Source organism: Daktulosphaira vitifoliae, unplaced genomic scaffold (genome assembly GCF_025091365.1).
Source record: "Daktulosphaira vitifoliae isolate Bord-2020 unplaced genomic scaffold, ASM2509136v1 Scaffold_1, whole genome shotgun sequence".
Lineage (NCBI taxonomy): Eukaryota > Metazoa > Arthropoda > Insecta > Hemiptera > Phylloxeridae > Daktulosphaira > Daktulosphaira vitifoliae.
Window position 1 is genome coordinate 26,745,843 of NW_026099572.1, and position 738 is coordinate 26,746,580.

Genomic DNA, 738 nt, shown 5'->3' on the forward strand with positions numbered 1-738 from the left:
GATTATTAGAAAATAGTCTTTCCCATAAAAAAATTATATTGATCAATACACTTTTCAATAAGTTATAGCATTATAATGTTAAAAATGTAAAAAAAAAAATTGAGAATTTTCACACAATAATAGCATTTGGTAGCCATTTTCACCTTGAAGATAAAATAAAGTCCGAAATTTTTTTTTTCCATGATAAAGTATATTACATTAGCTTTAATTTAAGATATATATAAAAGTGTCAGACCTTCCGGAACACTTTCAAAATTTAAGTTGAAAAAGTTCTACTTTCTACATGCATTTTTTAGATTTGAACCCCCTCGTCAAATGGTCCGATTTAAAAAACAGTATGTCAAATGAAAGATGTATATGAATACTACTCCTCATAAAAAAGTTGTACTGATCCATACATTTTTCAAAAAGTTATAGCATAATAAAGTTAAAAATGTAAAACATAAAATCGAGAATTTTCACACAATTATAGCATTCGGTAGCCATTTTCACCGTGAAGATAAAATAAAGTCCGAAATTTTTTTTTCGCATAATAATGAACATTACATTAGCTTCAATTTAAGATATATATAAAAGTGTCAGACCTTCCGGAACATTTTCAAAAGTTAAGTTGAAAAAGTTAATTTTTTGTGAAAAAGTTGTCATTTTAAATCCCCCCTTGTGGGCAGGTTAAGGGTTAAATTTATGAAAAAAATATACCAAATGAAAGGTAATGATATTATGCATCTATATAAAAAA